The sequence below is a fragment of the Hermetia illucens genome, chromosome 5 (assembly GCF_905115235.1).
Source record: "Hermetia illucens chromosome 5, iHerIll2.2.curated.20191125, whole genome shotgun sequence".
Taxonomy (NCBI): domain Eukaryota; kingdom Metazoa; phylum Arthropoda; class Insecta; order Diptera; family Stratiomyidae; genus Hermetia; species Hermetia illucens.
This window is the reverse complement of record NC_051853.1, coordinates 42,974,296-42,998,676: the sequence shown is the minus strand read 5'-3', so window position 1 is coordinate 42,998,676 and position 24,381 is coordinate 42,974,296. Positions and strand designations below refer to the sequence as shown.

Genomic DNA, 24,381 nt, shown 5'->3' with positions numbered 1-24,381 from the left:
GATGTAACTAACTGTCAATCGCTACAACTATCTCCGAGAAAAATGCGTGTGATAGACAGGCAGATATAGTAAACCGATGTGAATAAGGTTTTGTGTTTTTTATAAATCCTTAAAAATAAATCTACACCTCTTGCCTGGTCGAAATAAGTGCCCATCGGCTTCTGAATTTCCCTAGTGATCGTCGTTCTGTCTTCATTCCATCTGTTGATTCTTGTTTCGTTCATTCTCTCCTCCGCTCGGTATCTGGGATTTTGCATGAAGGTCTGAGCTTCAAGTTTATCAGAAATCGTATATATTGTTTCATAGTCCATTTTGTACCCTGCACAAATCATCGCACATTTTATTCAATATTTCGGTATGTTCATCCGTTTCTCTGTAAATCCTTTTTGGATCGCCAGGCTCAGTTTACCCGGAAATGGTTAAATCTATTATGATGAAATCTGGTAGGATTATGACGTCCGTGAAATTCTTTACTTGCAATTGGAATAAATTTTTATTAAATTTTAAAGCTGTCTCCTCATATGTTCGAAATTGGGATTTTATTCTCGTAATTGGTGCCTTTCAAAACCTTTTATATCAGCTCTCAGAGCCTTTCCTAGAAAAAAGTGGAATGTCTAGCAGAAATTCCACTATTTTTAACAAACTCATAATAGACCAGACTTGGCATTTTATTTGACAGTAAGCCGTCATAGGATGGCAGTGACAAATTCAAGTAAATAAATCCCCGCTCAGTTCAGTCCACTTAACAATCAATGTCAAAATTACCAAATCCATGTCTCCAACACCAGAAGGTAACGGGAGTGTATAATGATGATAGCAACGGCTATGTCGCGAACGTTCAAAAGATTTCAGCGTTGGGATGTTCGTCCACTAACCCTCTTGGCTCCTACCCTTCCCCTCTGAAAATTACCGATAAATATAACATCTCTTGGGACTTAGTTTTAATATCCTCTGCTGATACTCATGAATTGCTTTCACAACCACGCCTTCTGCACTTTTTCTGCTTCCATCTGTCCACCTTACATGCACTCTACCATCCATTACAGTTAACTGCATTGCATATTTTTTCACTCGCCAGCATTTCTTCAGCTAACTTTTTCGGTGATAATAACCTTTCCATTGTCTTCTCCAGATCATTTCTTTCATTTACAAATCTAGAGTAATATAAGAAAACGTGCTTCGGGTTTCCCGGAACAACATCGCAATTGGGCCAGCTTATTATTATTCTGCTAAGGAAAGTCGCACCGCGTCCTTGAAGAACTATTGTGCCCCTTTTACTGGTTATAGTGTCCCTATTGATCATAGTATCTGAAGCAGGCCTATAACCGTTAGGAACTTTAGTATATTCCCTACTTCCAGATCTTTCAGTTTTGCATCTGGTATTAAGTGTTCACCCAGATGCCTCGACCTACTTTGCACAAGTGCCGCACACTGTCTCAGGACGTGTATAGAGGTTTCGTCATCTTCCTCACAAAACCTGCAGGCAGTGTCCGTAGATATCCTTAGCTTCCCTAGGTGATAGTTCAGCCGACAATAACCAGTGAGAATTCCCACTATGATTCGGAGGTTCTTTTTGGTGATGTTTAAACAATCCTTTGTGCGTATGGGTTCGTATCCCCCAATAAGTACCTTGAACTGCTCCATCCCTGGTAGGCCTTGGTAGGTCCTATTAGCAGCCTAAGAGCGCATCTTCCCTGCTAAGACCGTACTAATATTGCATTTCTTAGCGCAAGCTTATTGCAGATGCTGCTTGAAATATAGCCAAGCGTTTATAATCTCCTTAAGTATTTGATAACTGGCTTGGAAGACGTGACATGGATGCCTACCTTGAAGCAGGCGGATGTCTGTATTTTTTTTTTTAGCGACAGCTGGTCCAGGATTCCCTCTTCCTTACAGCTGCTATTGTTTCAGATATTTATCATAAAAATATCCGTTCGATATCTTACAGATACCATCACTGCTTTCTCGTTAGCGTTATCGACTATCGTGACCTCTTCAGTAACCGGAATGTTAGGGAAGTCATAATATGTACATGACATTTCATAATAGGGCGGCCAACACAGGACTTTGTAAGATAGCCGCGGAGATAACATTCTCCTTGAGTCTGTCGTCCGTATTATATCAGAGTGTTCTTTCCTTGGGTCGCAATTGGCTAAAATTGAAGCCATTAAGGCATCTAAGTTAATCATTGCGCAGTACTTGTTGACCCTACACCGAGTATTTTTAGCGATATCGGTAATTAATTTCATGATATTAATGGCTGATCTGGCTCTGCGGAAATCAAATCGTTGGTCTGGTTAGCCTCCCAGACATTCAGCAATGGAAGGCCGTTACTTATAAATGACTCGTCCTTATATTTTCTCTATTGTGCCTTAAAGGCATATTGGTCTATATGCCGATTGTTCATTCGGACCTCAGAAGAATTTGAAGTCCAGGGCAGTGTCCGCCAGGGTTTTATAATGTTAGGGTAGGTAGGTATCAGTGGCCGCTCCGAGGAGCCCAATTAGCGCTTTGGTGCGCCGTTTTGATGCCACAAACTCCTAAGACCGTGACTGTTGTTATAGGAACAGGGAAGCGGAGTCCAGCTGGCTCGGATCTTCAGAGCCAGCCCGTAGCATTCACGAAAGAAAGCAGCTCTCCGACCCTGTAACTAGAAATCTCACTGAGGTCCCCAAAGAATGGTTTACCCAGTGTCCGCATCCTGACTCGAGCCAGAGCCGGGCAATCGCAGAGAAAGTGCATGAGGGTTTCCCTTCCTTCTCTGCAGCTTCGGCGATGCGAGTTGTAGGGTAAGCCGAGCCTAGCGACATGGTCCCCTATGGGCCAGTGCCCCGTGCAGACCGCCGTAATCTTGAATGCATTTGTATGCGTCTGGCACAGGAGCTCTCGTGATCGGGCTATGTTATAAGCGGGCCAAATTCTCCTTGATTTGGCACAGCTTGTAAGCCTTCGCCATCTCAGGCCCGCGGCTGCTAGGTAGTGCGAGTAGACTCGGCCCTCGACAGCCGCTAGCGGAACACAGACTGTATTCCCCGAGGGACTGCCAAGAGCAGAGCCTTGCCTGGCCAATCCGTCAGCCCGCTCATTCCCTTCTATGTTCCTATGCCCGGGAACCCAGAGAAGAGTGATCTTGAGCGTGCCGCCCAGATGGTTGAGCCTGTCTCTGCACTGCCCCACCAACCGGGAAGATGTCGTCGTTGAGTACAAGGCCTTGATGGCCGCTTGGCTGTCGGTCAGAATGGCTATGTTACGCTTGGGGCTCGAATCACGCTCCAGCCATCGACAGACTTCCAATATCGTCAGTACTTCCACCTGGAATACACTGGTGAAACCTGGGAGACCATACGACTTGGATACACCGTGTGTATTCGAGAAAACCCCCGCGCCCACTCCATAGGCCATCTTTGATCCGTCCGTAAAGAATACCGTGTCATAGTCTTGCAACACGCCGCCGGTTTTCCACTTTGCCCTGGTTGGAAGGTCCACAGCAAAGTTTCTCGTGAAGTTCAGCTTGCGTGTGACATAGTCCGTGGGGGATGCTCAGATCTCTCGAGGTATTTCGTCTAGAATGTTGCTGTGGCCGTAGGACTTCGCTGCCCAGCATCCGGACTCACGTAGTCTGACGGCACTGCACGCTGCGACATATTTGATGTGGAGGTCAAGGGGGAGGAGATGCAGGAGTACATTGAGAGCATCTGCAGGGCAAGACTGCAGAGCCCCCGTAGCACCTGCACACGCGGTTCTTTGAATCCTATTAAGCTTCGTTCTATTGTATTTCTTCTTCAAAGCCTGCCACCATACAATAGATCCGTACGTCAGGATCGGACGCACTACAGCGGTGTACATCCAGAGAACCATCCTCGGCCGGAGACTCCATTTCTTGGCAAAGGTTCTCTTACAGGCATAGAAGGCTATACAGGCCTTCTTAACCCTCAGTTCTATGTTCAACCTCCAATTTAGCTTAGGATCCAGGATTACACCCAGATACTTCACATTAAAGGAAAGAACCAATCTTTGTTCATTCAGCCGTGGTAGATGGAATTCAGGTATCCTTGTATTGGTGGTGAATAGCATCAGTTGCGTTTTGGTTGGGTTTATGCTGAGTCCGCATCTTGCGGCCCACAGGCACACCTTTCGCAACGCTCCTTCCATGATGGCGCTCATAATGGACAGAAACATCCCTGATACTAATATCACCAAGTCGTCAACATACGCCTCCACCTTCACCCCGCTGCTGTCTAATGTACGTAAAATTTTGTCCATTACTATTAACCAGAGCACCGGTGAGATAGCACCACCCTGGGGCGTGCCTCTGTTCACAGCTCTGGTCAAGTGGTTGCCTCCCAGATAGGACTGGATTATCCTGGTACTCAGCATGGATATAATCCAATGCGTGAGATACCCCTCCAATCCAATACCGGTCAAGACTTCCTTGATGGCGTTGGTACTGACGTTGTTGAAAGCTCCTTCTATATCCAAGAAGGCAGCAAGGGTATACTGCTTGTACTGCAGCGACCGCTCAACCGTGCCAATTACCTCGTGGAGGGCGGTTTCTGTGGATTTTCCTTTGAGGTAGGCATGCTGGGACTTAGAGAAAGGCGTTCTCTCCATAATCGTCCTTAAGTGAATGTCCAGGACGCGTTCTAGGGTCTTCAGCACGAAAGAGGTCAGGCTGATTGGCCGAAAGTCCTTCGCGGACTCATGGCCGGGCCTGCCCGCTTTCGGTATGAAAACCACCCGTGCGCGCCTCCAGGACTGCGGTACGTATCGTAAAGTGATGCAGCTCCGGTTAATCTCAACAAGCCACGGCACAACCCTTTCCTGCTGCTTCTGTAGCATGACTGGCATTATGCCATCTGGGCCTGGAGATTTGTATGCGGAGAAGCTGTTTATAGCCCAGCCGATCCTATCCCCGGTGATTACCGATTTGATAGTCTCGCACAGCTGGGGTTGCCGCAAACCCTCCAAGCGAGGTTCTGACTCACAGTCCTCCTCGCTGGAGGGAAAGTGCGTTTGCACCAGCAGCTCCAAGGTTTCGCTAGAAGATTCCGTCCAGGAGCCTTCCGACTTTTTAAGGAAGGATGGACTCTTTATAATGTTATTATTTTATTTATTTTATTATTTCTTCTTATTATCGGTGGCGTCCTTTATGCTGTCTTGTTCGGAAAATGTGGAGGGCCTCAATGGACCATAAAATCTTTCTTCGAACACATCGGTTCTCAGTCTGACAGGTCTTCGCCCTCTTTTTATCTACATAGATGGAGCAATCTCATATCGGGTGCGTGTGGATAAGGGAATGCTCGGCGGATGTGTTATTGGTATGCACGTGCACGTATCCGGCGATGTACTTGTATGAGAATGGTTATGTGCTGGCCAGGTAGGTGGGAAGAAAACGCTTGCCTGTGGATACAAATTGGCTATGGGAAGGATCCCCAAAAATAAAACCAAATATGGAGGAACACAAGAAGAATAAAGTTACGGTGCAGTGAATCGGAAACCCAGTACAAGTGATTTTTGGGAGTATGCAAACGGGCACCTGGCGGTATCTAATGTTACAAGTGTACGGGAGGGGCCAGCACTGACTCCATCGGCGGACCCCATACATAGCCATCATCAACGGCGCAACAATCGGTATCTGCCTGTCTCGTTTTCTTTTTCTACCATAGATGTTAAACTTTCGGGTGGGATCATCCTCATCCATACGGATTAAATGAATCGCCCACCGCAACCGACTGAGTCGAATTTTATCCAAAATCTGGCGATCATGGTTGGCTCATAGATTTCGTTCATAGATTTCGTAGACCCAATTCCCCGAGGATACATGTTGTCACCATATATTTTGTCTTGCCTCCATTGATGTGCAGCCCAAGATGTCGCGTCGCCTGCTCGATCTGGATGAAGGCAGTTTGTACGTCTTGGGTTGTTTTTCCCATAATGTCGCATTTACCTCAGCACCACGGATCACTTTTTCCAGGGCCGGGTTAAAAAGGACGTCCTAATCCGTTGTTGCTTTTGTCTAGCTTCGCACATTGGTCAGGGTCAGCCTAGTCAATCTTATCAGTTTCGTCGGAATACGGAATGCTCTCATGGCCGTGTACACATTCAGCTTGGCTATGCTATCATAGGCGGCCTTAAAGTCGATGAAGAAATGGTGCAACTGAGGTCCATATTTTAAAAGCTTTTCTGGGTAACAATATCGTGAAACTGTGGGAATTCATAAAGGAGCGCCAGAATATTTATCAGAATGTAAATGGACGTCCAGTCGGCATACAGCAAGGTCCAGGAAAAGGAGAGGGAAGGTGTCGAAGGAGAAAGTGAGCCAGACGACATAAGCGACGCCTGTTTGAAACAGGAAAGGGGAGAAACCGGGGAAGAGGCAGCGCGAAAGCGTAAACGAATCAAGAAAACAACAAAACCTGAAATGAAAGCGGAGCACGTGAACACGGCGGCTGAAGCTGCCGCCGAAATTGTCGCAGCCGCGGCTCCTGTAAAAGGAACCGGATCTCTCAAGGCGTATGTGGAAGCCTGGAGAAAGGTGACACCTCGAAAAGAAGCGATCGGAAGAAGAAAAGTCGGAGGTGATTTTCATTTCCGAACGAGGTGATATATGCTGATATTCCAAGGATTGTGAAAGCAGATCCCGAACTCACCAACTTGAGAGATAATGTCAGCCGCATTAGACGGGCCCAGAAAGGAGACTTTATGTTGGAGCTCAAGAAATTCAATGATGTAACCGCGTATTAATTTTTGAGCCAAATTGGAAAGTCGTTAGGACAGGAAGCAGAACATAAGGGGTAGCAAGCCCTGCAAGATGTAGATAAGGTCACCTCGAAGGAGGAGGTTCGCGGGGGCTTGGAGAAGTAGTTCGATCAGCAGATCGTGGGCAACAGCAACCCATAACAAAAATCGTAGATTAGGTTGATGCAAATCAATCATTGCCAAGGGGGCAGGACTTACTCTCGCAAATCATCCCCCGAAAAAACATCGATGTGGCCCAAATGTAAAGTACACAGGGGAAATGTTGTGAGTGAATGCCGGATACGGAAGTGGTTTGCGCAATTCGGTTCCGGGAATTTAGATGTCAGAGATACACCCCGCTCTGTTCGACCAATCACTAGAAAGGTCAGTGAAACAATGCAAATGGCTGAGGAAACCTGGCATGCGAGCTGTCAAGAGTTAGCGGATGCACCAAACGTCAACCACATGACAGTTTTTAATTAACTAAAAAGTGCAGGCTACTCAAGGAAGTGGGATGTTTGGGTGCCATATGAATTAACCGAAAGAAAATTGATTTTTAGAATTACCATTAGTGGAATGCGCTGAGAGAAAATGGAACCATTTTTGAAGCGAATCATTATGGATGATAAAAAATGGCTTAAATAAGTGAATAAAAACCCGAAGTGAGCATGGTAAGAGATCGAGATGACCCCCGACAAACGGTTGGGATGTTTTAATGCATCCACCGTATAGTTGGGACCTCGAATCGTCTGACTTCCATTACCATTTCCGAACAACAGGAACTTGTAGATTCTCTCCGCTGGCCATATTGTCGCCGTTTGTGTCCTACGATAACTTCACTAGAAATTGTAGGTGTGGTCTCATCTAAGTCCTTGCACTGAATGGAGATTTCATATTTTGGAGTGCACATGGCGCCATCTTCGTCAATTGAAGAATATACTTAGCCGCGGTTCCCACTGGATCTCTTCTGTTCCAGCAAGATATCGCCTTTCTGCTTCCTTCGGATCCTGTTGACGTTTCCTCCTGACGCCATCCAAATTAGGATAAACTTTCATTTTTTTTCATATGTCTTCATAAGACGTACTTGAAGTTACTACTGCGTTTTGTGTGAAACAAAGCTTTATTATCTGTCTGTCTGTCACACGCATTTTTCTTAGAAATGGTTACTACAATTGATATCGTATTTAGTGAGAAGGAGGGACTCGTAAACGCCCATGCACACAGTGAGTAACATCACTCTACATAAATGAAAAGTTCCAATTAGTATTTTCCGAAGCTGGTATTAATTTTCACTTTAATTGTAAATGAGAGAGTGCAGAGGGTTAATCACTTATTTGGCGAACCATTCTCAGAAACTACCAAACCGAGAAATTTGAGAAAACGGTCAAAGCTGCCCCTACATGGTGTCTAGGACTCAAATACCAATATCTGTTCAAATAAAGTTAATATTAGTTTATCTCTATTATTTTCTGGAAATTGAACGTGAAACCCTCCTTAAGTTCATTTTGAAATATAACATGATACTACTAGTTTGGTGGAAATTCAACTATTACTGATAAGTTTAGTAGCGCCGAGCTTGCGGTTTTCGACTCCTTCCAACTGTAATATTCTCTTCTTTTGTTTATTCGCATATCCGCAAGTGTGTGGTTCGGTCCAGTTTATATTGACCGTTTTTAAGGTTTTGTGTGAAACAAAACCTTATTAAAATCGATTCAATGTCTGTCTGTCTGTCTGTCACACGCATTTTTCTCCAAAACGGCTAAACCGATCCGAACGAAATTTGGTGGACAGATGGGAACTATGAAATTTAGGTGGAGTTTAAAGGGGGGCTCCTCATACATGCAAAGGGGGGATTCAAAAATTTTTTTCACCGGATATAATTGTGTAGGGTATCAAATGAAAGGTCTCGATTTTTACTTTCCGAAACTGACCTTAGTTTTGGCATAAATTGCAAAGTGCGTGAGTAAGGAGTCAAAATGTACGCATTTGAAGTGAGACAGGACTCATTTTCGGAAACTATCCAACCTAAAAATCCGAAAAAAATCAGGGTGGTGCGCCTAGTCTAGGCCTCAAAATATGTCCCATTCCGATATCTAATCAAATAAACTTACTAATAGTATATTACTACTTTTTAGAAATTTACTGAAAAAACCCCCTTAAATTCGTCCTAGGACTTCCAAATTTTGTACCAGCATAGGGGACAATATTTCGTATATATGTGCTAAATTTTATGGAAATCAGGCAATTAACGCCAAAGTTGTAGCAGTTCAAACTTAGCAATTTCGCGCGAGTTTACTGCTTCCAAAGCCATGCAAATCAGACGCTGACGTCATAATTACCCGGAATAATTGACATTCGCGTGGAATATTAAAGTCACATTTATGAAGAATCTATTTATCTGCAGCCGTTTTTAAGATTTTGCGTAAAACACTTATGTGAAATCTAATCTTCGAGAGATGTCCTATTCCTGTATCTGCTCAAAGAATTTACTAATAGTATATTATCAACTTTTAGAAATAGACTAAAAAACTCGCCTTAAGTTCATCCTAAGTGTACTAAATTTTTCACCGACATAGAGGGCAGCCTCGTGCACACACATGCCAGGTTTCATGAAAATCCAACTATTAGTGGGAAAGTTATAGCAGTTCAAACTTATCAATTTCGTGCTAATTAACAGCACTCTAAGCCATACAAATAAGATGCTGACCTCATAATTAACGAGAATAATTGAAATTCCAGTGAAATATTAAAATTCTATTCAAGAAGAATCTAATTATCCCTAGCCCTTTTTTATATTTGATGTTAAATTGTTTTCATTCGCTAATAATATTAAACTCAGAGCGTGAAGCGTATGAGGTTGACCATTATCAACACAGGGATTTCCATCAAGTGATTTATTTAAATCGCTTTCTAGAAAATAGAGGGCAATGGAATTTTTAGCTATATTACACGGAGCTGTCGTGCACTCGTCGCTCCCCACATCTTTTTCTTTTTCTTCAGCCTTCAGTTCACAAGCGGGGTCGGCTCGTGATGATCGGTTTCGTCATTTTATTTTATCAAATACCTCATCAGGATGTAATCGCGAGACCTTTAAATCCCCATCCAGCGTATCAAGCCACCATTGTTTTGGCCGGCTTTTTGGTTGCTTACCATTGCTTTCGATGTTCTGATCAATACTGGTTGTTGAATTCTCGTTAGCGTGAATTACGTGACCACACCATCGAAAACGCCTCTCTTGCAGTTTTTCCACGATCGGTGCAACCCCATACCGATCGCGGATATTCTCATTTCAGACGTAATCAAAACGTGTCACGCCACCAGTGCAATTCAACATCTTCGTCCCCATTACCGCAAGACGCCGTTCATTGTCCTTTATAGTCGGCCAACACTCAGAACTATAGAGAGCGGCAGACGGACGACATTGCAGTAAATTTTAGATTTGGGACGTGCGCTGATACGTCGATCACAAAGAACACCAGTTGGGGAATGCCACTTCATCCAGGTTGCATTAATGCGTGAAACAATTTCATTACGCAGTTCTCCATTGGCTGATAGCGTTGACTCGAGATATTTAAATCGCTGAGTTCTGGCAATGGCAGTAACCTGCCCTTCGAGATACTTAAATCGCTCAGTTCTGGCAATGGCAGTAACCTGCCCAGAACTGAACGATTTCAATATCTCGGGTCAATGCTATAAGCCAATGGAGAACTACGTTATGCTCCTCACATAGGGAAACACAAAACCTTTTATACCTGAAGCGTCAAGCTTCCGGTTACCCGACTTGTTTAGGACTTTCTTTCGGTTCTTTCTACTGCTTCCACCACCTGTTGTACAGCACTTTTATTGCTCTCACCATTTTCGCAATGGCTTAAGCACACGTTTTACTTGTCCCTTATAAATGCAGACAGGTCAACAATTCTGACTCCAAAAGCGAATCCTTCAGATCTAAACTTAGCTCAAAGGTAGCTGATTTTGTGGTAGAAAAACTCTTTTCATTTTTCTTTTATATTAGAATTTTCAGGGAGTCCCTCATCATCTTAGGCATTGAATCAACCCTCTTCGTAGAAATCGGTTTCAAATTGATGCCTGAAAAGACTTGGGTTTAGGAGTGCGACCAGAGGGGACTTATTGCTTTGTTGATTTGGATTTGGATAATGCTCCTGCATCCAGAATTGGATCAATGGTTAGTGAAGCCGGTATATATCATAGTATTATATGCCAATTTTTTAATTTTTTTAATTATCTTGCCGTGACTTTGGAGAAAAAAATTTAAGTCAGTTGGTGGTAGAGAGCTTTCACGGGAATATTGTGCATGCGATCAGATTTGTTGAAGCTGATTGTTAATGTTTCTTTATTAGGAAATGGTGAGAAAATAAAGACAGATCATACATGACGGAAGTGTGTCCGTTACTTAGCTTTCCCATTGTGGGAGCTGCGTTTTGAATGAGATAATTTTTATTTTGGGTGATGCAGTTACTGAACTATGCACCAAAAACAACAAAAGACTTATTAGCATTCGGCACTGCACAATCACAATCTAATCCGAACAACCTTTGCTTCCACATTCACACTGCATCTAACTTTTTCGCGTGTTTGCACAAATAACTTACCTAACTAATTTTTTCTTGAATTCATATTTGATTATTGAATTTACACACATCGAGCAAATAGTCATTGTCACTTTTGAAAATAGATACGAGGAAACCATAAAAAGAATCATTGACTCAAGTGACTCGGTTTGCATTCAAGTGAAGATGCTGTAAAGGTTGCAACCAATTGAAGGTGAAGTCTTGCTTGGGGTTTGAATTATTGAACTTTTTCTTCAATTGTCGTTGCCGAATTGAATTCAAAGACGTTGCTTTAATGTTTCCGATAGAAAGCCATTGGCAAATCGAAAGTGGTCTCCATACAGTTTTTTCTTTCACCTTGAAGTGCTTCTCGGGGTGTTTTGTAATAATGTCTCCGTGGATTGTTGGTTAATGGCAATTGATGTACGGTTGCGTCTTTTGTTTAGGTTGTGAAAGTTTAGTGGTTAATTGATTTATTCATGGAGTTTATAATTCTACACCACTGAATGCTTGGAAATCAATAAATGACCCTAGATGTTAATGCTTTTTTTCCTTATTCAGCATTTTTGGAATCACTTCTATGGTGCTGAAATATAATGGAAGAGTGTAATACTCAGCGGGAATGAAAAAAAGTTGATTGCCGAAAAAATTAGAAGACATCTTGTCAATAAACATGGACGTATCTATGCATAGTTATTTTGACAGCTGCTTTTTCAATATCTAACTGACATCATAGACATTAAAATCGCGACTTTGCCATTGCGGTAGAGCCTACAAAGCCAAGCCAATTTTCAATATTGTCAAGAAATATGAGAGAGAGTGAACGCGCTGCGGAAAGTAATATCCGAGTTGGCAGAGCAGTCCATCAGGCAATTGCAGAATTTGAAAAGAGTACATGCCGGTAGACTCAGTTTGCCAGACTATGTGCACTATTTTCGTCCATTAAAGATGCAAAACCCTTAAATATTGGAATCAAAATTGCTCCAAAATGTAAGATAGTCTATATCACCGAAGGAATATTACCATATGTTGTCTTCTCTTACTAAAGCAACAGTCAATGTTGTTACCTTCGAGTTCACAAAATGGGTGCGAATTATAGACGAACTTGGGACTCTCTGAGTGTAATAAGTATTCAAGGAGCGAAAATATTAAATAAAAATTCGAATTTTTCCTTTTTAACTTTACATGTTTTTTTTCTTCTTTCTTCTTCTTGCTTTTTTCAAAAAGTACCTACTATCCTCCTCAGTGCTAAAATTCTCAGGAAGAAAAATATTTAGAATCATTCGAGAAACAGGTGGGCAGAGGTTCGATCCATTAGAATTTGATCCTAAATGATAGAAGCAAGCCCATTTAAAAAAAATATACATATCTTAACTTCGATCCAAAAATAAAAGTAATTCTAGCTAATTATGCTCAGGACTGGAAAAAGGGATTAACACTACTTAAAGGGAGAAGAAGCGTCGCTTTCCAGCTTGCCGATTGGATATCTTTGCGACATAGGAATTTAATATATCAATCTTAAACTTGCACTGTTGTAATCTTACATGATAGGTACTTGCCACTATCTTCCATGCCAAGAGAAGATAGTAGAATTGTGCAAACATAGCAAGTGCAAAAAACGTTTGGATCTTGATGCACTGGTTGATGATTTTTTACAAAAATGTTAAGATTGTCAGACACATCCACTTCGTTGAGTCGCGAAGTAATAGATGCTCAAGCCCACAAGAGAGTTGTGTTCGAACTCTTGGAGTCTGCGGCACTGGTTGAATTCTGTCGGTTGTCGGTAAGAATGGCGTTTCTTGGAGGAGGGGGGCGGGGGGGGGGGGGGGGGTGGCGCTTGGTTCACGCGTCACTTATCGATAGTCCTCGTAGACTTGGAATACACTGCGGTATCCTGGAAGTTAACTTATTACAGCCCACAGCCATACTTCTGCAAACTCGCTCCACATAATCTCGCTGATATCATAAAGAAACATCCTTGAAACTAATCTCATCAAATCGTGGCCAACGATAAATCTCTATAACTCACGGAACAACATTTTATTGCTGTTTCTGGAGTATGATTGCCATTATGACGTTTGAGTCCGGAGATTTATATACGGAGAAGCTATAGATTTTGTCTACGATTCGATATTTTCTCTAGGCTTATACATAGAGCTCTACGTAGGGTGCTAACATGCAGCCCTCCAAGATTTTGCAAGAACATTCCGTCCAAGAGCGTTCGATTTTTGAAAAAGGATGGGCCCTTGTGTTTCTGAGTTTCGCAGAATCGCTGGTACTTTCAACATTCTGACAATATTTCTGACTGGACCCCTTCCTAGTTTATTTCTAATGGTCGACTTATAGCTCCTCTTAATCAAATACTATTGAGAATTTCTAGTTTAAACGAGCTGCGCATGGTAGAACTGGTTATTTTCGGTTTTTTAAGTTGGTTTCACTGTAACTGACATACATGTCAATATATTAACGCCAATGAATTATTATCTTCTCGGCGTCCGTTTACATCAGTCAACTTTTATCTTTTGTTTCATTTTAATATGGATAATTTTGTAGTGCAAAGAGTTTTGTTTGAAATATTGTATTGCCAAAGAAATTTGTTGAACTGATGCTATGAACAAATAGCAGAAAGCCTTGTCGTACAGTACATAAACACGGATGAAAATGTTAAGCAAGTGAGAAAAATGATGCTCGAAAATCATCATATTAGTTTAAAAGCGATTGCTAGTGAACTAGGCACTGTATATGGATTCGTTCACCACATTGTAGTTACGTCTTTGTGCGTTTACGTGAGTACATGTCAAGTTGACTTAACCCTACGGTCTTCTTAAGATTCAGATTGATTTTGTGACCACAATCAGAGCCCCACTAAGCCAAGCACAACGATACTGAGTGCATGGCTCAGTTTATTCATTCCGGTGGATGCAACACCTACCTAAATCTCTATGGAAACACCTCGCTTGAAGGCCTATGTTTGCTTGAACGTAACCACAACCTCCATGAAACTCCCACTAGGGGCCCAACTGCTACAGCCGAGCTAAAACATGTGAATTCAGGGGCTATTCCGGTTCCCATGACACTAGTATACTGCTCGTAATGTTTCGTGACCTATCGCTTTAGATGAGTCCTCGTGCAGACTCAGGTCTGATCGCCCTAATTAGGCCACCCCGTCTTCCTCGCCGCCACCTCAGAGCAACACCATATTGTGGTGGACAATTTTACGTATTAGTCGTGTCGCATTCCGGCTCGTTCCAAAAGACCTGAATTTTATGCAAAAACAACATCGAGAGACGGCAGTGAGAAAGAACTGCGTTGGCAACAAAAACTAATGGCTTTGGGGAAAATCATGCACATTTTTCAGACTTCTTCATGGGCTTGGGGATAACAAAAATCTCGTGTATCTAACTGGTACCCAAGAAGACTGTACGCAGAAGATTCAAATTGTAACCCATTGTTCGAAATTGTATCTTCATCAACGGCGCAACAATCGGTATCCGGTCCAGGCCTGCCTTAATAAGGAACTCCAGACATCCCGGTTTGCGCGGAGGTCCACCAATTCAATATCCCTAAAAGCTGTCTGGTGTGCTGACCTACGTCATCGCTCCATCTCAGGCAGAGTCTGCCTCGTCTTCTTTTTCTACCATCTATATTGCCCTTATAAACTTTCCGGGCTGTATCATCCTCATCCATATGGATTAAGTGTTTGAAATTGTATACTGGTGAAAAATCATTGCGGATCTTCGACCGCGACGGTAATTGTGGTAGCAAAATTCCACTCTTAAGGTCTGGTGCTAGTGCCGTGTTTGTGATACAGTACATTGGTATACGCCTCTGTAGTTGCGTACACCTGGCTGCGGGCATGTGGCATTGCACAGCTGTGTATGGCTTGTCATATGCACGCAATGAACACACTGATACATCAATATATTTACCACGTGGGTCACCGGCCACTTGACTATCCCGTCCGTATACCAGAAATACACAATAACATTCCGTGATGTTCTGCCGCTGGATTTGCTGCTCCTGGATACAGTCTTCTTGCTGGTATCATATGTAACTGGGCACTGTTAAAAGGAGTTGCTTTCGAGTGATAGAAGTCTGCCTTTGATAATTTTCTTGACATGATTTTTTTGGTTTGTTCAATCCGAATATAAATCCTTTTTGCAAATTTGTGCAAAGCGTTGATGAGTATTATGATTTTTTTATTCGATGACTGAAATGTTACGCTGCAATTCCCACTTCACGTTGATGTTTCGCTAAATTCAATAATGGTATACATACTAGCCCTCTGGTATCCTTTTCCTTCAAAATGAAGATTTTTCATCCTTGAATTTTCCATTGATCATGAATCAGCTGATGTTTGCATTGGGATACACGATCTAGAACACTTGAATCTATCTCTGCGTGAACTTAAGGAGAAAACTCGGACGTGGGGTGAAAATGATAAGGATTAACCTAAATTTCAACATAAATCTAATTTTGTTTGCCTGTAATCCGGGTCTTTCAAGAGACCTCGGAGCCGAGGGAAAATGACTCCTTTCTACTCCTCCTCACGTCTGCATCTATGATATAGAACTTATTGAAAGAGCTGTGCACGATGGTGCCCTCAAATTGCATAATTACCTGCATCTATTACAAAACTTGCATAATTTCTGGCTACTGTGCTCGATATCAATCAAGATTGATCCAAACTGAAGTAAAGATATATTATTCATGTGAGAAGTTCAATGGTCCAATTTTAACGGTATGAATTGAAACAGGTTTATATCAGCAAATCGAATTTGGTTATTTTTGCCGCTTTCTTTCTGCTGCCAATCTTAAAACTTTGAGATTTTTTTTACATAACATCAAATTCTTTTATATGGACATTGATCTCTTTCTCCGAGAATCGCATGCTCCCATAAAAGGTTCAATGATTTATGCAAATTACTTTCGATTTGATAACGATTTAGGGAGGCAAAAACGAGCCTATTGTCACGTTTCGAGAACCGATCAATTTGCTACATTTGCTATTTTTATAAAAGTTACTCCAAACATTTTTAATCAATATTGGAGAAGATAACTAATGAATTTCGGTAGGAAATTTCTTCTGCTCACATTCTGTATCCACATCTGTGTACAACTTATCTAATTTCAATTTTATTTTCGTAAATTGTACCTATCTATAATACGTCTTAAAGATACATGACACTACTCCAAGTCCTCATCCTGCTGTAACAATTCTTATTCTAATGCGAATAGGAAATTATGTAGAATATTGCTTTTTATCAAGGAGATAGCCTCTATCTAACTCTACAAAGATTGCCAGGTATAGCTGCAACTACGAGTATATGTACAAATCCATTCGCTTGAACTTTCTTACCTTATTACCATAGTCGTGAGATAGAATGAAATTCATGCTTCCACCACAGAACATTCTCGTTGGCAGTTACCTATTTATCCTGTCAATCAATCCAGGAGATAATGTAGATAATCGCAAGATAATCTTCTGAAATTGCTACAATTCGCAAGAATAGGAATCGGGAACTATGTAGCGCGTCTTGCGGAAGTTGCTGGAATAGAATGTAAGGATTATATGTGAATGCGTTTATATAATGTATCTGACATCGTGATGTGAGTACAATTAAAATGGCAATGTGGATGTTTCTCGAAAGAGATGACTCCCAGTTTAGAGGTTGAGTAATCCACATTTCTCTATTACTTCAAAAGCCTTCTGGGAGGGATACGTAGTTCGTTGTTAGATATCAAGTTCATCGGGAGAGAAGAGAGGTTTGAATTGGATTTATCTTTTTATTTTTAATGAAAAAAGCTTGCAAAATATCTAAAGGGATAAGTCATTGAAATTCCTTAAAACGTTCCAATGCCATTCGGAATGGTTCAGGTACATACTGGTCATCGTTCGGTTGGATAAACTCTTAAAACTGGTTTGGCAACATGATATGTACGTATTTCTTGGCTTCCAAATTTTCCATTTTCTTTATTTATTACAAATTTTGCGACTCTTTTGCCCATTGCGTTGCTCCCAGGATAAACGACTCAAGACTTCAATTCAAGAAAGTTAATTGATAAGAAATATTATTTCTATGCTGACTCGAATCACTATAAAAGGAGAATATTCAAGTATCTATCTACTTTATGCACACATGCATTGTAGCTGATATCAATAAATGAAGATTTATCTACTTTTGCCCCTATAAATAATGCCGGAAAGAAATTGTTAATTTTTGATAAGAGCTCACCATGAGTTTCTTTGCATATGAAAAGTTTATTTTTAAACTTTTTCTGTTCCGTATAACAATCTGTATACATACTACTTATGTATATACAAGTTTACATGTATATCTGGGTTTAGTGTGCATTCCTAGACAGTCTTCCATTATGCGTGATACGCCAAACATAATTTCGCTTGATATCAAACTACACTCTAATTTGTATCGTATCTCGGGGAACCATAACAATTAGAACAATTTATAACGTACAACAGTAGGGGAGGCCGGGGCACAATGAGACACAAATGTTGGTTTTACCCATAGCACCCCACCTGAGGCATTTTTTATTGTTTCCTAAGGATCTAGTCTATGTGAGAAATGCATCAACCAGCGCGAGCGACCATTGAGTTCTGTTTCATTGCGCCTAATTTTCCGGGTACAATAAAACAGCGAAGCCAAACTTATACGCTATCGTTCGCGGTTACCCGAAATGCCTTTCAGCACCCCTAACGGCTTCACGAGATGCACTTATTCCTACTCTACTGTTCTGCACCAAGTGTCCTTGGGGCTTCCATTGCATAGTATCAGGCGAGTACACTCCGATGATACGATACCGACAGCTATTGACGTAAGTTTCGAGCTTTTGGGAAACAATGGAGTTCACTTTCATATTCTACTTCCACATAGTAGTACAGCAAAAACACTAGCAGTCTCAGCTTGATTCTGATGTTGAGGTAAGAGCATTTTCAAATTTTAGACAGAGCAGCGAAAGCGGATCTAGTACTGTTAATGCGTCGGGAAACATCTAGTTCGCAGCTGCCATCTTCGATCGTGGACAAATTGTAAGAGAGGCGTCTTCGATGGTATGGTCATGTAATTCGTGCTAACGAGATTGGTCTGAACATCGAAGTTGATGGTAAACGGGGCAGGCCGAAACAACGGTGGCTTGATACGCTGGATGGGGATAGAGCTAAGCGATATAGCTAAATGGCGAAACCGATCACGACGAGCCGACTCCGTTTGTGAACGGGACAAAGGCTGAAGAAAAAGAAGAAGAAGAACGAAAAGAAACAACCCTGACACCAATATCACCATTGTCGGCATACGCCACCACCTCCATTCCGTTCCTCTACAATGTGCATAGAATTTCACCAACAGCTATCACCCACAGTACCGGAGAGATGGCGGCTTCCTGGGGCGTCCCTCTGCTAATAGTTCTCGTCAAGCCGCTACCTCTCAAATTAGATTGGATTATCCTAATTTTTAGTATGGGATCTGGTGTAAAACATCCCCCCGACCTTATTCTGGTTAGCTACATGGTTTTGTTTGTTGAATGCTCCCTTTGTATCTAGGAAGGTATCTGGGGTATATTGCTTGTACGGGTGAATTACCTAGCAAAGTAGGGGTAGGCGTGTTGAGACTTGTAGGTAGGTGTTCTCTTCATGATTTCCGTTAGCTGAATGTACAGAACACGCTCTAGGGTCTTCAATACGAGAGAGGTGAAGGTGATTGTTGAAAATCCCTCGCGGACCACGTGTGCTCGTTTTCTGGAATGTGGTATTTATTCGAAAGGAATGCAGTTCCGGTGTAGAGGTTTACTGGCTAGACTAGCAGCTCCAGAGTCTTACCAAGAATGTCGGTCCATTAGCCTTTTTATTTTTTAAGAAAGAATGGATTTCTATGTCCCTTGACTCCCCCAGATTCTTACTGAATCTTGAAGAGTCGCTGGTAACTTTCGCTGTTCTGACAATAGTCCAGCCCAGACCGGTTCCTGACAGATTTTATAGTCAACGTATACCTCTTTAGGCAGTCCTTGTATAGTTGTCAATGTTTGTACCTATAGCAGATGTTGGAGGCCTCCCTGGTCAACTTCTTGAGGTTGGAAAAATTTTCATTTTACCACGGTGGCAATATCTTCTTGCTTTATTTTGCAAGGCACAGGTCGTATCTAATGTCTTTTCCAGAACTCAATCCTCGACTCCCGGTCGTCTGTCATACCAATGTGACCAAAGTTCTTTCAGCCGTTCCTCCTGAGGCCCCTGAAAGGATTGGATCGACATTTAGACTCAACTGTGATCTGAGAAGTATCTCTAGTGAAATACTCTACAGCTTTCCACCATGCCGGTTGTCGCTCTTGGTAAAATTGTGAGCTATCTACTGTCACTATCGCTTCCTAACTAAAACGTCTACCAGTATTCACCCGGGCAGAATATACAGATGACGCGGCGAAGGCAGGTGATTACGAAAGTTTGGATATTTCGAATAACAGAGGTAGCCACTTTCCATGGACCAGAGCATATTGACGCGAAACAGAGTTAACTGGTTTTGGTGTTGAGATAAATGTATTTTCAGATTTTGGGCACAACGATAAAACAGAGAAGATGGATCCAACACTGTAATTGTTCAGGGTAATATAAAATTCGGTGCCACCACACCGTTAGGAAGATAGCTAAATTGATTGACGCCTCTGATGTTCTGTTCCTTAATGCAAATAACATTAGCAGAAAGCAATCACCTGTCGCTCTGAGCTTTTGATTGTTTTGGTGTTTATCTTCAATCTTTCGATTAATAGGAGGCATGAAATCCAGATTATTTGATTAAGGTTCATGATTCGGTGGGAGAGCAAAGTGATGGCATCAGTGCAGTAGATGATCATTTGAGGAAGGACTTTATGGTCCATTGAAGCCTCTCCGGTCCGCCCGACAATCTCGAGAACTCTACTTATAATAAGACAAATGGCAACGGCGACACAATGCAATCTTTTCGGACTCGGTTTTGGACTTCAAATTCCCTTAAAAGTCTACCTCGATAGAGAACGTGACAATTTGCGCCGTTCCACGATAATTTTTGTTTTATCTTTACGATTGGAGAGAAATACTCTTCTAATTGCCGCATTCAAGGCAAGTGTCCTCTTTCGGAATCTTAATCGTCATCTGCTTTTTACACTAACTGAGTGAAGATCTCTGATTCCCAGAATTTACAGCTGAGTCAAAGTAACAACTCTGCAGAGACCCTAGGAGTTCCATGGGACAGTCTAGCAGGGAGATTGTCAAAAGAGAATTCTAGAACAGAACAGGGAATACTCTGGCAAAGAAAAGGACTATTGAACAGAAGTTTAACCTGAAAAGTCAGCTTTCATTTTACTTGGAGCTAATTGTTGAGCAGTCTGAATTTAGTGCATACAGATCAAAATGCAGCTATCGAAACTAGATAGAAAAGCCCTTTAACTATTCCTTCGACGGTAACCTGGCATACCTACAGTTGTGCCGAGAAACAAAAGAGTAGGAGGAAAGGAAGAGAAACACCGTAGCAGCCAAGAGATGCTCCACCAATAAAGCGTCTTGTCTAATTTGACGAAGAGACTGAAACCTCGGTAGGTGGAAAATAGTGCTCACAACGATAGCACAAGCAAGGAAGCGGTCGTTCAATCGAAAAAAGTGGGGGTTTGACTAAGGTTATGCCAAAAAAGGCTAAAAACAAGAAAGAGAAGATGAAGCTCTGCTCCCTTGCCCGATCTCAAAGACCTGATGAAAAATGCCTGCGGAATTCGGGGATCAATTTGCTGAAAATGTCACAGTCGAAGACTTCCGCTGCCAAGTCAAATATATACTAAGCGTCGTTACGTGTTCAAAAGAAACTAGACATAGTCGCTTCGAAGGCAGAAATTTTCATTGGACATGGAGACCTCCTTTTTGTGTCCACCGATCTCGAGCTGGTAGAAAGGGTTTAGACTGAACAGTTTGCTTAAATGTCTCAATTGCGACGGTATCTTGGAGGACCTGGACCATGTCTTCTTCCAATATCTTAGAAAGCCTAAAGCCAGGAAAACTGGAATGCAATTAACCATAGATGGGGATTAAATATAGGCCAGGAAAGTATGGCTGCGAATATCATTATGACCGAGGTAGGCGTAATGCTTTGCGGTGTTAGTTAGATAGGTAGCGTATATGCCAGTTTCTTTTGAAGATTTTCAACTTCGGGAAAAAAGGCTGGCAGACATAGAATTGATTTTCACAGGGTTTTGTGTAAAACAAAACTATATGTTTTATTAGAACTTTATTGACGAATCACTAGGACACCGCAACACGTGGATACTATCTGACCTGCTAGCACAAATGAAATCGTCACACTCATCAACGCAGTCAAGCAGAATAAAACCATCGAGCTTGAAGAACTCCTAGCAGAGCTGTTCCCTGTATCTCCTAAAGAGCTGTTATTTTCATTTACTTAAAAATCTTGGGAAAACCTTTATAGGGAGTGAAAGAAGCGGATGGTCGTCGAGACCTTAAAAAATATCGCTTATCATAAGTGTGATAATTGGATGGGTATTTGAGTATGCCCTAACCATCGCAAAGATATAACTAAAGTGACACTGAATGCATAATGACCTTCACACTGCCACTGTCCAAATTGAGTGTAGGAAGGAATATTAACTACTAAACTATAAATAGATACCCATTTTCTAGGTCAATATTACGTGGAGCAAAATAGAAAAGATTAATCGACTGCAGTTCAATATGCTCATATATAGGACAAAACTGATGCACAAATAACAAAAAAATTAAAAAAGATACCATTTTTGAGAAAATTCCATCTTTTTGACAACGCCAATGACCTCAAGCTGACCTCAGTAGTATACACAAAAGTCTTCGTAGCACAAATTCCATTCATCGTATCTTATTAAGCGTTCACCATAAATTAATCGAATTTTTATTAATTCTTTCACGAAATAACTGTTCCTAGCCATTTTTTGCTTGTATTTTTGGCAAACTATGTATCTAAATTAACATAATCTTTACACTAATCTCCAAATACTATGTGTTTGATAAAAATCACGTATACCCAAAGTTCAAAAACCTTTCTCAATCTTTTTGCTCCAAGTTTGTAATGATTTTGTCCACACTGGCCCATAGTTCCTCAACGCTTGTCAGATATTGTCTGGTCCAACTAACCATCCAGAATCCGTTCTACTTTAATTTATTCAAGCATCTTTTTGATTCGATTATTGAACCCCATTTTATTACAGGTGGTTCAGTGTGGGGTATCTAGCATTCGATTCCACGGGACAAACATCTATAGGTATGTTTGGAAATGTATCTTTTGGGTACAGCTGTGGACCGGCATCTCGGTTGGTAGAACTAGTTTCTCCTCGTGACGTCTTGCGTGGAATGAAATGTTGATAAGTTTGTGCAGTAACATTTATAATGTTGGGCGGAATGCTTTCATTTCAGATTCTTTTGGAATGAGAAACGAAAGTTACCGGTGACCCTGCCGAAAAGAACTAGAAAGGTAGTTCGACTTTTCTAGAGTATTCTCTAGTATACAGAGAGGTTATAAAAATTGGCTGGTTGGATGGTTCTCTTATGTAAAGAAAGCACATATATAAGTATTTTTTCTCTTGTCTTCTTAGACAATCTTTGGGCAATTAATTTGATAAAAATATCGTTTAGGAAACCTTCCAAGTTTGGGACATTTTCTTCTTAGACGTTAGTTAGAATGGAGTGCTTAGACAAATCAGACGGAAAAACGAAAACCGCCTGAAGAGTGATTGTAGAGTAAGTTTCGCCAATATCTTTTTAGAGTTTTGTGGAAATTTGAAATCAATGGACGTTGCTTGCAGTGATATTTTGTGCTGTGCGGTGTGTGCAAAGATTTTTAAGAATACTGTGCAATGCACATGCGTATATGCTTGTATAATACTTAATTGTTGAGTCGACATTGGAAAAGACACCAAATATTTCAGTGAGGTCCCAAAGTATTCTTTGAATTGGGCAAGTTGTCCTGTGAGTTCATGGTGTATTGAAACTGGATATACTGGCATATGTGTTCAAAAAACTTCTTAGAGTAATTCGTCCTAAATTTCCCATTGCTGAATTGAGTGCGATACGAGAGTGGCTGTGTTTGCTGTGTTATCTATTTAGATTCGTAGGATTAAGCTATGATTTTTTCTCGCAATCTTTTTGATTGTCTAACCAACTCCTTTTTGTAAAGGGCTAAATTTATTGAGTGGTTTCCGGATTGAATACTAACATCCTTCATGTATCTAGCTAGCTGCATTTTGCCAATACATCTTCATTTCTAGCTGGCAGGGTTTCCAGATAAAGTTTTTGTTCATACCAGACTAGATTTTCACTTTCAAAAAGAATAATGTGGGAGCCGTGTTTTCCAAAATAAACCTTCAAATGATCTCTGGTAAATTTTTGCATTTCCTTAATATCCACACGTTTTCCCTAGGGACCTGAACCTTAAGCCTACCAGACGTACACACTTTGTTATCGTCCTAAAGTAAAGATAACTATGATCGTACAGAGATAATTATTGGCTCTGTGAATGTGATAATTATTGGCTCTGTGAATGGCCTTCTGCCTGAAATATGCTGGTGTACTTATTCACTGACTTGAATTATTTTATCCCCGCTTTTATTCCCTCTTCTGTAAGGGACTACCATTCGATTCACATTCTCTCCAAGCCTATTCGGTTGATCAGTCGAATTCCCTCAAATGTCATACTTGGTCTTCATGCTTGTTCTAGGTATCAGTATTTTTTAATACTACCTGGAAACGGGTCTTCCTTTGGTTTTGACATACCTGTCGACATTCAAATCTCCTTCTTCCTTCCTTCCTTCCTTCGAGGGTGAAGAAAAAAAGAAGTCGATCCTTGGATGACTTCTAAGGATACCCTTGGGTATGATGTTCTAATGATAGTAGATATTTCTGTTTATGCCTAGACTAAATTACTCTAGCATTATAAGTAGTTCCCCATTTCACGTTGGGAGGCTCCTTCTTATATAGCCTTGGTTCCGTTTGATGAACTGTCCGCTTCATCTGGATTGGATTTAAAACTCCTCTCGGTTGTAATTTCGATTAAGG

The 24,381-nt window shown here is 41.4% G+C and overlaps 1 protein-coding gene across 3 annotated transcripts in view; it reads left to right on the top strand.

Annotated features, from left to right (window-relative positions):
- The window catches only part of LOC119657207 (prolyl 4-hydroxylase subunit alpha-1-like), a 68,519-nt gene that overhangs the window by 10,040 nt on the left and 34,098 nt on the right, over positions 1-24,381 (top strand). Inside the window, exon 1 of one of the 3 annotated variants that reach the window (XM_038064016.1) lies at positions 22,945-23,067. The exons of the other annotated variants lie outside the window; for them this stretch is intronic. The gene's annotated coding sequence lies outside the window, so the exon portion shown is untranslated. Of the gene's footprint in view, positions 1-22,944; positions 23,068-24,381 lie in introns of those variants that run through there. 3 annotated transcript variants of the gene reach the window in all.